Source organism: Abrus precatorius, unplaced genomic scaffold, assembly GCF_003935025.1.
Source record: "Abrus precatorius isolate BTA unplaced genomic scaffold, Abrus_2018 Scaffold10, whole genome shotgun sequence".
Lineage (NCBI taxonomy): Eukaryota > Viridiplantae > Streptophyta > Magnoliopsida > Fabales > Fabaceae > Abrus > Abrus precatorius.
In genome coordinates this window covers 12,842,444-12,854,543 of record NW_020874292.1, presented here as the reverse complement: position 1 = coordinate 12,854,543, position 12,100 = coordinate 12,842,444, and the positions used below count along the sequence as shown (strand labels likewise).

At 32.1% G+C, this 12,100-nt stretch overlaps 1 pseudogene; it reads left to right on the top strand.

Annotated features, from left to right (window-relative positions):
• Positions 1 to 8,449: 8,449 nt before the first annotated feature.
• LOC113851890 lies at positions 8,450 to 11,872 on the top strand (annotated as a pseudogene).
• The last annotated feature ends 228 nt before the right edge of the window (positions 11,873 to 12,100 follow it).

Below are 12,100 nucleotides of genomic sequence, written 5' to 3'. Positions count from 1 at the left end.
CTCAGCCAATTAATACAGTATGTTCAACCTATTCTCAACCCATTTAATACATCAAATTATTTTTCAATTTGGGAGCGACCCATCCCAGTGTTTGGATCCAAACAAAGCACAACTCGACTCCTATCATTACACGTCTAACTATCTAAACATGTAACTCAACTCTTATCATTACACATCTAACTATCTAAACATGTAACTCGGCTCTTATTATTATGTGTTTAACCACTAAACACATAACTTAGCTCTAGAATGGTGCAAATCCACATAAAGCAACACAACAATATATATTACGCATTTCAACATATTATTTCACAGCATTATCAACCAGTCTCAGTAATACAGTCATATATATTTTCACAACAAAACCAAATAGCTCACAATATTAAATCAAATATTTAAGCACATATTGCACATTTTTAACACATCACATCTTCTCATCATTTTATATTCTACCACATCATTTCAAATAGATATCATTTCCTATCATTCACAGAACAAAGGAGATTCCACTCAGTCAAACATATTATGGGTTCTACCCTAAGGTTTGTTCATATGTCAATCATTCTTAGCTAAAGCAAGATTATGAACAATATCAGAATACCCAATAGTAGTAAAGACTTTTTAGGGTAAGCTCCCCTGGTCGACAAGAGTTTCAGAGAAATAAATAAAGCTCAAAGGTTTAGATCTCTGCACTATTAGAAAATAGGAACCTTTAAGAAGAGGAATCAAAAGAAAAGAAGGGATGAAATAGAAAAACCAAGCCCTAAAACTTACTTAGATCCGCACTAGGTAGAGGTTCTCACTTGGATCTGGAAGAAGTTCAGCCTTGAGAAGTTTCTTAGAATGAAGAGGATAAGAGAATGAAGGGAAAGTGAGAGATAAGAGATAAGAGAGTAGTACACGCTCACTCAAAACAAGGATTACTTATGACTCATGGGTTCTCATCAGGATTGCTTATGACTCGTGGGTTCTCATCAGGTACGCGTTTAACGCAATTATTCAATTATATATAGTTGGAATTGTATTGAGTTGTTATGATGTGTATTATATATAATTGTGTTATCTTTGATTTTATATTTAAAATTCCTCAAATGGTATCAGAGCCAACTTAATACACATCATAATTTTCCAACCTTGAGCAACCAAAATGCTATAATTTTATGTATGGATTTGGAAAATAATTTAGGTTTTTTTTTTCTTCTTATATTCATATCATATCCAAAAATTGTTAATTTTCATCGGGTATGTTAAGAGAATTTCTCAGTTTATTAATTTTTTGGAAACTATGAACCCTAAAATCGTTTTCTTTCAAATTCTTTCATCAGGGCAAAGGTTTATTTAAAAATTGATTAAGGGTTTTTGTTAATAAATTGAACACGAACATAATCTAATAATTAATTCATTATTTTGTTCAATTTTAGATTGAGAATTTATTTTTTCTTTCATTTTGCGTTTGTCATTGCCTTATTTTTGTTGTACACATCACAAAGAACGTAGTGGACCCTACTCGTTGAAAGAAACTGTTTAGGTTGCTTGAATTCTCAATTACTTTGAATCCTACATGGCTGCACGGGTTTTAGCCTTTGAAACTCTCTTTTGTTGTTCAAAATACACCCTTTGTAACAATATGAATTGGTACTTTAGAATGCAAGATTGAATTAGGTCGAGTTTCTGAATTTGTTGGACCCGTTTTGAAGCTGATGGGTTTTTTTTTTTTTTAAGTGTATGAAGCCCCCTCGCGTGGCTGAGAGAGCATCGAGTGGAGGATTATTTTGATATTAAATTTTTTGGACAATTTTCATAATTTTTTGGGCACTGTAAATATTTTTTAATTAATTAACTTGTGCTTAAATTAATTAAATAATTATTGTATTGATGGAATATGATCCAATTTTTTTATATACATGATTATACTAATATTTGATATTTATGACATTTTTTTATACTATTCACTCTCTTTTTAAATGTCATACATGTTAAAAAAAATAGTTTTATATAAATTATTTGATGTAATTTTAGTATAATTATGATTTCATGCATAATATACATATTTAAATTAATTCTGAATGCATGATTATTCTGTATAAATGTCATCTCACCTATCGTGAGACCATTTATACGTGACTTGTGTAAATTATATAATTATATATATTGCATTAATAATAATTATATCCTATCGATGTATTGTTATTAATGTGATTTGAAAATACTATGCAATTGTGTTTTGTTTATGTCAATTTTGTACTGATACCCTATCGGTGTTAGGATTCTTGTGACATGAAGTTTTGTGCATTGTATTCGTCTTTCTTATTTATTGTGATCCGGGACCCTTAGGCGGGATCATAGTAAGTAAGAAATTTTGTGATGGGCATATTATTGTTGCACTTGAGCTAATTGCATATATTAAACTTTGTTGTTTCCCATATCAGTGTCTATGCCCACTTCGGTGAAAACTTTGAACAGGACCAATTATGAGGATTGAGTTGACTCTGTTAAATTGTTTCTTGCCATTTTCTAATGTGAATGTTGCCCTTATTGAGAATAAATCTAAAGTTTCTACACCTGAATCTTTCGCTGCGGTTATAGTAAAACATGTTAAATGGGCTCATTCTAATAAAATATGTCTAGTAATTATGAAGTTCATTATAGACAATGTTCTTGAGATGAGTAGTATTAAGTAAGTTTAGTCACAAAATCCGTTGCAGATAAATTAGTGACAAATTTTTTGGCAAAGATTTGTCGCAAAATTGTGAAATCTTAATAGTGCCTTTAGGCAATAAACTTAAGGAATTTGATAAGACGGAGAAAGCCTACTATCTTTTATTGTTCATAAAATCAATTAGCAGTTTCTTGGTAGGGTATTGTGTAGACTCCAGGGGTTCTAGATTTTATTGTCCGACTTATACTACTAGAGTTGTTGAGTCACATGATATAAGTATCTTATAATGTATGATATCACTACTCCTTCGAGTATGATTTTATACATTGTTAAAATGTTTATAGTTTATGTTAGTTTATTTTATCATCTTGTTATGGCCATATATTGTTGATTAATTTAGAATAATAAAATACTTTGATTTATGTTGTCCAAGTGGGAGATAAATTGTTGAATATTTTGTGTGAACTAACATAAATCAAATTTTGTTATAACTTGAATTTAATTCTAGAATAATAAAATCCATTTATGGTTTGAAGTAAGTTTCTAGACAGTGGTACTTGAAGTTTGACCAAGTGGTCACTTCTATTGACTTCAAGGAAAATGCTTGAGATCTATGCATTTACTTGAAGATGAGTAGGAGCAATTTTATCATCTTTGTCATACATGTTGATGATATCTTTTAATAAGACAAAGAATATGTTGAGTAGCCATTTTGATATGAAAGACCTTGATGATGCTTCTGTTATTCTAGGCATCCAGATATGTTGTGATAGGTCTCGTGTTACTCTTAGACTGTCTCAGAAAGGGTACATTGATAGGATCCTCAAGAGGTTTAATATGAATTCTTGCTCTCCATGTGTTGAACCTGTTCAAAGGGGTAAGAAACTCTCTAATTTTTAGTGTCCTCATGATGATAGAGAGTTGTTTAAAATGGAGAAAGTTTCATATACTTCCGCTATTGGGAGTTTGATGTATATGCACTCGTCCCGATATTGCTTATGTTGTTAATGCTTTGGGCAAATACTTGAGCAACCCATGTTTGGGTCATTGGAAAGCCGTGAAGAAGGTCTTGAGATATTTGCAGGGAACCAAAGATTACATGTTGACCTATGCGAAGTCTGATCAACTTCAGGTCATTGGATACTGTGAACACAAAAATTTTGATTTAAATTTTTTTTTTAAATAAAAATGAAAAAATAAAAAAATAAAAAATCTGAATTTTAATATTACAAAAGAAGAATGGAATCAAAAGGTTTTAAAAAAAATAAAAATTGTCTTAATAAAATAGGAAAATTTCAAAATTAATTTTTAAAAGGAAAATAGAATATGACAAATAATTAAATTCTTGAACCAATGTTACTTTATACATAAAAAAGGAAAAATTCAGAATTTTGGGCCTTTTGGTGAAAACCCTAACAATAAAAGGAAAAAAGGACCATGGAGCAGGGGGAGACATCAGAGGAGGCTAAAAAATTTTTGAGAGGAGGCATTCTAAAACGGGGAGAGAAAAAGAGAAAATAGAGAGAAAGAAAGGTTAGTGGAAAGGAGGAAGAACAAGAGGCAAGCAAAAATTTTCAAGAATATCAAGTAAGCTTCATCATACATTTTACACATTTTTCTTATTCATACATATTTATATTTTGAATAAACATTTCCTATATCAAATCAATCTCAAATAAAAAATATATATTTTAAACCACCATTTCAAATATCCATGTCTCACCACCTCTCCACCCATTCCTCCATCTATCATCATCCACAAACACAAAACTCACCATAAAAAAAAAAAACTCTTTCCCTACCTTGTCTCATTCCTCTTCCTTTTGCTCTCAATAACCTTCACCACTCAAAACCATGGCCTCCATTAACCTCACCTCCACCCTTTCATAACCTTTTTTTTGTTTTTCTTGGAGAAAAGCACACCCCTAACCCTAAAGTCCTTCCCTCTCAAATCTGAAAATTTAAAATTTGAGACTATTTTATCCTTTTTTTATTTTTTTATTATTTTTTTGTCCGAATTTTTTTATTTTATTTTATTTTTATCATTATTTAGTTCAACATATAATTTATTGTTTTAGTTTTATTTATTTATTCATCATCATTATTATTTGTTATTATGATAATTATTAATTTATTAAATGAATGAGTTTTTATTATTTTTTTTATTTTTTTTATGTTAACTTTGTTTAAATTATTTTATTTATTTAAAATCTCTTGATACCGTTTACTTTACAATATCATATCTGAGTTGATTTTTTTTAAATTATTTCCTTTTTTATATTTCATTATTTATATCTTATTTTTTTGGATTGTTATCTTTTATTTTATTTATTGTATATTTGTATCATATTAATGCGATTTAATTTTATATTTATGATTATTTTATTTTATATTGTGAATACTAAATTACTTATTTTTTTTTATAATTAATTAATAAATAATAATATAATTGTATCAATTTATAATACTAACGTATAGCTTCTCTATCGTCATGTATTATAAATTGATAGAGTCTATGTGTACCTACGTTACCAAGACTTTATGCAATATTAACTTATCACATATTGTCATTAATTAATTAGTTAATCACTTTAATAATAATGCAAGATGTATTTCTCTTCTAAATACTAATCTACAAATCAATCAACTAATTTAAATCTAAATTATTTTATTAAGAAATAATTTATAATGCTAATGTGTAGCGACTCTACCTTTATGCGTTATAAATTGTCAAAATCTATGTGTACCAACGTTACCTTAGGTTTTATATAATATAAATCTATCAAATAAAATTTTTAATATTTTTTATTAAATGAGTATCTTCTTTAATCAATTCAAATAAAATTATTATTTTTTATTTTCTTAAGTCATGTTTCAAATTTTGATAAATTAAATTACTATAATTTATTCATTTTATAAATTTTTATAATATCGATGTGTAATTTACATTGCCTTCGATAGTCTAATAAATTATAAGAAGTTTATGTATAACTTACGCTATCTTAAATTTCTTTCAATATTAATCGTAATCAAAATTAAAATTCAAATACTCCATTTACGAATAAAATATTTCTTAATGATTTGCAGTATAGTTGTGTGATCTTCCTTCACTTTCTGTATTGTTTTCTCGTAGGGTACATGTATAACTGCATTATCTTGTATCCTAAACATTATAATTTTTACGAAAAATGATTTTAATTCTAAAATAAATTTTTCTTTTACTAAACTTAATTATAATCAACTAATTTCATAATTTTTAGATAGAACTACGTGGCTTTGAGTTTCCCATTGCATCCGGGGATACGTAGGAGCGGGAACCGTACCCGTCAAGTCAAAATATTTTTTAAAATAACCCGAATAATATTTCAATAAATAATATTTCTTCTTCTAAAATAAAATAATTAATGTTTAGGGGTTAAATAAATATTTTTCAAAATTAGAATAATTTTGTACAATTAATTTTAGGTAACCGTTTTTTAAACGAACATTGTAGGGGGCTAATACCTTCCCTACACGTAAATGACTCCCGAACTCATTTTTTGGTTTCAAAGATCGTATTATATTTAAGTTTTTCCAAAGTTTTTCTTAAAAATAAACTTTGGTGGCGACTCCTCTGATATTTTGGAACGAGTTTGTCATCCGTCGTACCGTTGCGATCGCCCGGTTGCAACAAATGGCGACTCCACTGGGGACAATTTTTAGAGAGTCAAGCCTTTGATAATTGATTGTGCAAATTTGTATTATTTTGTTTCTATTTGTTTAATCCCTTTCTTTTTCTTTATTATTTGAATTAATTGTATTATGTTTCTTTTATTCGTGTATTTATTTCGTGCATATATTTTCTTAACCTTGTTGTATATATTTTTCTTAATATTATTGTTAACCCTAAGATAGATGACTATTGATAATTTGTATTCTTGTGTTGTTTAATTTTTGCAGCTTTTTATTTTTGTTGAGTTGATAAGGTTTGTATGCTCCCTCATACACTACCACTTACACATTTATCACACACTTTGAGCGGGGCCCTATACCCGGATCTGAGTATGCTTAGGATTAGAGGGGTTATGTAGCGGTGTCATTTTGGATGCACGTCCTATTTGGCTATCGTGAAAACCCTAGCTAGAGTTTGACCTTTTCTTGATGTCCCGCATCTAGTAGACTCCCTACTGTTGTGGTCAACATCAAGGATTGGATCTTAGCTCTAGTGACCTTTTAGGATTACAAGCCACCTTTTGTGAGTTTTTACACGTAAAAGAAAGTTGTAGATCTTTAAGTTAGACTCTTTAGGTGACCTGAAATAGGACACAAAAAGGGGGTATTCTTTTCTTATTTATTCTTTTAGAAATTATGTGAATTATTAGTGCCTTAAAGTTTTTAAATAAAAAAGGAGAATATTTTTTTTTATATTTTGGAATAATATAAGGACTAGTAATTCACATGATTCTCTTAATTAATTTTTCTTACATCATCATCATTTCATTTATCATTGCATATCATTTATTTGAATATCATGCTTATTGCCATCCTTGTGACACTTGTAATAAATTTAAAATTGGTTTTGAAATACGGTTAAGGATGACAATTTGCATAATTTCTTGCATCATTGCATTGTCATATGAAGCATTACCCTTTTAAGTGTCAATTTAAATTTATTGAAAAGTAAAATAAATAAATAAATAAATAAATTCAAGGGGAATTTAAAAAGGAAATGATTCATATTGTTCTTGCATACATTATCAAATATTTGTTTCATTGATATAAGTGCCTTGTGAGTTATTAGTTCATTTAGAATTAACATTAATCCTTATTACCACTAAGACCTTGTGTCAATGAAACGGATAAAAGATTTTTCATCTATTTTTTATTTATTTATTTATTTTTTGTTGTATTTGTATGTTGAGGATCACAAAGTTTTTGAATATCTAAGAAAAATGAAAATTAATATGGGATCAAGTAGCAATGAGATGATATCACTTGAATTAAGAAAATTTTATATTTTGGTGATGATCCCACATTAATGCTTGTTTAAAAGAAAAACTTAAAGATGTTCAACAACTATAATGCTTCTTCAAGTTTTCAATTTTCTCTTTAAACATGTTCTTCATTGTGTTAACTTCTTTTTTACTGCATCGTTTTTTTATTGCATCACTCTCCAAAAAAAAAAAATTAAACAAATATAACGGGGAAATATTTTCTAAAGCATCCTTATAGAACTCGCGCTCAAACAAGGATCATGGATGAGTTACAGGACCTTAATGAAGAACTGAGGAACGGTGTCAATCAGCTGAAAGAACAGATGACATAGATCCTAGAGACACTTAAGTCTTTAGAAAGAAGAGCCACAGAGGGGACCCCTACTCAAGCACCTCCAGCACAACCCACTCCTACCTATCCACCAGGTTTCACCCCTACACAAGGATCATCCCAAATTTTAGTAAGAAAAGTTGCAAATACCAACTTTGTCTGCTGAACACAGAAGTTGGCAATTGGGAGATCATCGAGTTACCTGTGATTTTTAATAGCTATTCGAAGTAATCCTTGAATTTAACCCTATTGTTTTGTTCCAAAGCTTTAGGATATCATTACTTTTTTAAAACGCTGATATATGATTTCTTTTTGTAATTTGAAATATCAGTTTGTTTTGTAAATTGGGACACATGTTTCCTTTTAAGTATATTTAAATGAAATACAATTCTCAGTAATCTTTCGTGTCTTTTTCTTTATCAGTTGAATCTTGTCGTTTATTTTCTTTTTGTCTCAACTCTCGCACAATGCAGATTCGAAAGTAACATGTCTGCAAGTAACAGTGCTAATATCTCATCCACTAATTTTGATTGTCTCATTAATCAAGCTGTCGAAGATGATAGTGATGTTGATTTACCCTCAGAATTTCTAAGATTGGTCGATCAAGAAGTGAAAGAGACCCAACCTCATGATGAACCCATTGAGACCATTAATTTAGGGACTGAAGATGATAAGAGAGAAATCAAAATAGGCACCCTCATGAAAAAACAAGAGCGCGACAAGTTGATTAAACTCTTGCATGATTATAATGATGTCTTTGCATGGTCTTATCAAGATATGCCAGGTCTAGATGTTGACATAGTTGAGCATAAATTGCCACTAAAACCAGAGTGTTTCCCAGTTAAGCAGAAATTAAGAAGAATGAAGCCTGAGATGTCATTGAAGATTAGAGAGGAGGTCAAGAAGCAATTTGATGCAGGTTTTCTTGCTGTGGCCAAATACCCTCAATGGGTTGCTAACATTGTACCAGTTCCCAAGAAAGATGGAAAGGTTCGGATGTGTGTTGACTATCGGGATCTAAATAGAGCCAGCCCTAAAGATGATTTTCCATTGCCTCACATTGATATGCTAGTAGATAATACAGCTCAACATTCATTTTTCTCTTTTATGGATGGTTACTTGGGTTATAATCAGATCAAAATGGCTGAAGAGGATATGGAGAAAACCACATTCATTACACCTTGGGGCACCTTTTGCTACAAGGTCATGCCTTTCGGTTTGAAAAATGCCGGGGCAACATATCAAAGGGCGATGGTGACATTATTTCATGATATGATGCATAAGGAGGTTGAAGTCTATGTGGATGATATGATTGCCAAATCAAGGACCGAAGAAGACCATGTTATGAATTTACACAAGTTGTTTGAGCGGTTGAGGAAATTCAAATTACGCTTGAACCCTGCCAAATGTACCTTTGGGGTGAAATCAGGCAAATTGTTGGGATTTATAGTAAGTCAAAAGGGAATAGAGGTTGATCCTGACAAGGCAAAAGCAATCATGGAAATGCCGCCTCCTCGCACTGAAAAGGAGGTTCGCGGATTTTTGGGGAGACTGAATTATATTGCTCGATTCATATGCCAACTAACTGCCACTTGTGAACCAATTTTTAAGTTGCTACGGAAAAATCAGCCGATGGAATGGAATGAAGATTGTCAAGAAGCTTTTGAGAAGATAAAGCAATATTTACAAAATCCCCCGATACTAGTGCCGCCAGTGTCAGGAAGGCCGCTCATTATGTATTTGACAGTGTTAGAAGGATCCATGGGATGTGTTTTAGGTCAACATGATGAATCGAGTCGGAAAGAGCACGCCATTTATTACTTGAGCAAAAAAATTCACCGATTATGAAGCTAGATACTCTTTGTTAGAGCGAACTTGTTGTGCCTTGGCTTGGGCAGCTCGTAGATTGAGGCAATATATGTTGAGTCACACGACTTGGTTGGTGTCAAAAATGGACCTAATCAAATACATCTTTGAGAAACCAGCCCTTACTGGAAGGATTGCTCGTTGGCAGGTCCTATTGTCAGAATATGATATTTTGTATGGCAATCAAAAGCAGTGCTCTCGCAGATTTTCTAGCTCATCAACTGGTGAATAATTACCAGTCAATACAGTATGAATTTCCTGATGAAAATATAATGGCGCTGTTTAACGAGAAAAGAATCTTCAGTAAAAGACGAATGGGTCATGATGTTTGATGGTGCTTCTAATGCACTTGGACACGGGATTGGTGCTATACTGATTTTCCCAGAGAGGCAATATATCCCAGTCACAGCTAGATTATTATTTGATTGTACGAATAATGTAGCTGAATATGAAGCATGTGCTATGGGAATTCAAGCAGCTATAGAGTCAAAGATTAAAATTCTCGAGGTATATGGTGACTCAGCTTTGGTTATTCACTAGCTGAAAGGTGAATGGGAAACCCGAGATGCCAAATTGATCCCTTATCAAGCCTATATCAAGGAATTGGTGGGGTATTTTGACGAAATTATTTTCCAACATATTCCTCGTGAGGAGAATCAATTAGCCGATGCTTTAGCCACTTTGTCATCAATGTTTGTAGTAAGTCAAAAGGAAGACATGCCATTCATAAAGATGCAATAGCTTGATCATCCTGCCTATTGTCAAATGGTTGAAGAAGAATCTGATGGTAAACCTTGGTATAATGACATTAAAAATTTCCTCAAACACCAAGAATATCCATTAAATGCTGCTGAAAATGACAAAAAGACGTTGAGGAGGTTAGCAATGAGTTTCTTTCTAAACAGAGATGTGCTCTACAAAAGGAATCATGATATGGTTCTTCTTAGATGTGTAGATGCTTCAGAGGCACAAAAGATCATGGAAGAGATTCATGAGGGCTCATTTGGGACTCATGCCAATGGACATGCTATGGCAAAGAAGATTCTACGAGCGGGATATTACTGGTTGACAATGGAGGCTGATTGCTTTCGTTATGTAAAGACATGTCATAAATGTCAGACATATGCTGACAATATTAATGTTCCTCCAACAAATTTGAATGTCTTATCATCGCCCTGGCCTTTTTCAATATGGGGAATTGATGTAATTGGACCCATTGAGCCTAAAGCCTCTAATGGTCACCGCTTCATTTTAGTTGCTATTGACTATTTCACAAAATGGGTTGAGGCTGCCTCGTATGCTAGTGTGACCCGAAATGTGGTGGTGAGATTCATTAAAAAGGATTTGATCTGTCGGTATGGCCTCCCAAGCAAGTTGATAACAGACAATGGCACTAATTTGAACAACAAAATGATGAAAGAATTGTGTGACAACTTCAAGATTCGACATCATAATTCCTCTCCCTATCGCCCAAAAATGAATGGAGCAGTTGAAGCAGCCAATGAAAATATTAAAAAGATCATCCAAAAGATGGTAGTGACATACAGGGATTGGCATGAAATGCTGCCATTTGCCTTGCATGGATACCGAACTTCGGTTCGTACTTCAACTGGGGCAACTCCATACTCTTTGGTATATGGAATGGAAGCAGTACTTCCTATTGAAGTCGAAATTCCCTCTTTAAGGATAATAATGGAGACCAAATTGGAAGAAGCAGAATGGGTGCAATCTCGTTTTGATCAATTGAATCTCATTGAAGGAAAACGGTTGAATGCGTTATGTCACGGTCAACTATACCAGAGGAGGATGAAGAAGGCTTTCGATAAAAAGGTTCGCCCGAGAGAATTCAGTGAGGGAGATATGGTACTTAAAAAGATTTTGCCAACGCATAAAGATTATCGTGGCAAGTGGTCCCCGAATTATGAAGGACCATATGTGGTGAAAAAGGCTTTCTCAGGAGGGGCTCTAATCCTCACAAACATGGATGGACAAGATCTTCCAAACCCCATCAATTCTGATGCTGTAAAAAAATACTATGCTTAAAAAATATATATATAATAATTAAAAAAGAGGAAAAAATAATTTTTTAAAAAAAAAAAGAGAAAAGAGCTCGCTAGGTTGAAAACCCGAAAGGGCGACCTAGGCAAAAGTTAGAGCGACCTGGTGAGCTGAAAACTCGAAAGAGCGGCTCAGGCAAAAGTTAAGGTCAAATAAATACTACACTGAACTGAAAACCTAAAAAGACGGTTCAGAGGGGCACTAACTTCAGTC